At 66.8% G+C, this 2,500-nt stretch overlaps 1 non-coding gene across 1 annotated transcript; it reads left to right on the forward strand.

Annotated features, from left to right (window-relative positions):
- Positions 1-359: 359 nt before the first annotated feature.
- On the forward strand, positions 360-478 carry LOC141979820 (5S ribosomal RNA). The gene has a single exon (XR_012637210.1). It is a non-coding gene; the product is annotated as a 5S ribosomal RNA (ribosomal RNA).
- Positions 479-2,500: the final 2,022 nt, after the last annotated feature.

The raw sequence follows: 2,500 nt of genomic DNA on the forward strand, positions 1-2,500 counted from the left end.
CCCTGGAAGTCTGAAAAAAAATTTTTCACCGACCCCCAAAGTGGTGTTGGGGGGGGCTCACGAAGCCTCCGGAGCGGAAAAAAAAAACGGAAAAAAGGATCGGGCCCACCCGAGGCAGCGGAGTCAGTAAGGGAAAGGGGACGAGGCGGCCCGGAGCCGGGTGCCCGGAGCCGGGTGCCCGCGGCCAGGATCGGGCCCCTGGAAGTCTGAAAAAAAAAATTTCACCGACCCCCAAAGGGGTGTTGGGGGGGGGCTCATGAAGCCTCCGGAGCGAAAAAAAAAAACGGAAAAAAGGATCGGGCCCACCCGAGGCAGGGGAGTCAGTAAGGGAAAGGGGACGAGGCGGACCGGAGCCGAGTGCCTACGGCCATACCGGACGGAAGGCCCCCGATCCCGTCCGATCTCGGAAGGTAAACCGTCCCGGGCCTGGCTAGTACTTGGATGGGTGACCGCCTGGGAATCCCAGGTGCCGTAGGCAGCTTTTCCCGCTGCGAGCCAGCTCTCTCCTTTTCTGGGGAACAAGGGCAGGGTCGCCCTGCCAGGGGCCCTGGGGCTGAAGTCCCTGCCGGCCACCAGGTCAACCCGGAGCCTGCCCCTCTGCGGCCAGCAGGTCAACCCCATACCGGCAGGGGGTTGACCTGGTGGCCGGGAAGCAGAGCGGCCAGCAGGTCAACCCCATACATTCAGCGGGTTGACCTGGTGGACGGGAAGGAAAGCGGCCAGCAGGTCAACCCCATACTTTCAGCGGGTTGACCTGGTGGCCGGGAAGGAAAGCGGCCAGCAGGTCAACCCCATACATTCAGCGGGTTGACCTGGTGGCCGGGAAGGAAAGCGGCCAGCAGGTCAACCCCATACATTCAGCGGGTTGACCTGGTGGCCGGGAAGGAAAGCGGCCAGCAGGTCAACCCCATACATTCAGCGGGTTGACCTGGTGGCCGGGAAGGAAAGCGGCCAGCAGGTCAACCCCATACATTCAGCGGGTTGACCTGGTGGCCGGGAAGGAAAGCGGCCAGCAGGTCAACCCCATACATTCAGCGGGTTGACCTGGTGGCCCGAAAGCAAACCGGCCACCAGGTCAACCCGGAGCCTGCCCCCGCGGGCAGGGGCCAAGCGGACCCCCCTCCGCCCGGGCTTGCCCTGCTCCGAGCCGGGGCTTAATCCCCGTCCGGCCACCAGGTCAACCCGGAGCCTGCCCCTCTGCGGCCAGCAGGTCAACCCCATGCCGGCAGCGGGTTGACCTGGTGGCCGGGAAGGAAAGCGGCCACCAGGTCAACCCCATACTTTCAGCGGGTTGACCTGGTGGCCGGGAAGGAAAGCGGCCACCAGGTCAACCCCATACTTTCAGCGGGTTGACCTGGTGGCCGGGAAGGAAAGCGGCCAGCAGGTCAACCCCATACATTCAGCGGGTTGACCTGGTGGCCGGGAAGGAAAGCGGCCAGCAGGTCAACCCCATACATTCAGCGGGTTGACCTGGTGGCCGGGAAGGAAAGCGGCCAGCAGGTCAACCCCATACATTCAGCGGGTTGACCTGGTGGCCGGGAAGGAAAGCGGCCAGCAGGTCAACCCCATACATTCAGCGGGTTGACCTGGTGGCCGGGAAGGAAAGCGGCCAGCAGGTCAACCCCATACATTCAGCGGGTTGACCTGGTGGCCGGGAAGAAAAGCGGCCAGCAGGTCAACCCCATACATTCAGCGGGTTGACCTGGTGGCCGGGAAGGAAAGCGGCCAGCAGGTCAACCCCATACATTCAGCGGGTTGACCTGGTGGCCGGGAAGGAAAGCGGCCAGCAGGTCAACCCCATACATTCAGCGGGTTGACCTGGTGGCCGGGAAGAAAAGCGGCCAGCAGGTCAACCCCATACATTCAGCGGGTTGACCTGGTGGCCGGGAAGGAAAGCGGCCAGCAGGTCAACCCCATACATTCAGCGGGTTGACCTGGTGGCCGGGAAGGAAAGCGGCCACCAGGTCAACCCCATACAGGCAGCGGGTTGACCTGGTGGCCCGAAAGCAAACCGGCCACCAGGTCAACCCGGAGCCTGCCCCCGCGGGCAGGGGCCGGCATACCCCCGTCCGTCCGGGGTCGCCCTGCCCCGGGCTCCGGGCTTAAGTCCCGAGCGGCCACCAGGTCAACCCGGAGCCTGCCCCCGCGGGCAGGGGCCGGCGGACCCCCGTCCGTCCGGGGTCGCCCTGCCCCGGGCTCCGGGCTTATTCCCCGTCCGGCCACCAGGTCAACCCGGAGCCTGCCCCCGCGGGCAGGGGCCAGGCGGAGCCCCGTCCGTCCGGGGTCGCCCTGCCCCGGGCTCCGGGCTTAAGTCCCGAGCGGCCACCAGGTCAACCCGGAGCCAGCCCCCGCGGGCAGGGGCCGGCGGAGCCCCGTCCGTCCGGGGTCGCCCTGCCCCGGGCTCCGGGCTTAATTCCCGTCCGGCCACCAGGTCAACCCGGAGCCTGCCCCCGCGGGCAGGGGCCAGGCGGACCCCCGTCTGTCCGGGGTCGCCCTGCCC

The sequence above is a fragment of the Natator depressus genome, chromosome 28 (assembly GCF_965152275.1).
Source record: "Natator depressus isolate rNatDep1 chromosome 28, rNatDep2.hap1, whole genome shotgun sequence".
NCBI lineage: Eukaryota > Metazoa > Chordata > Testudines > Cheloniidae > Natator > Natator depressus.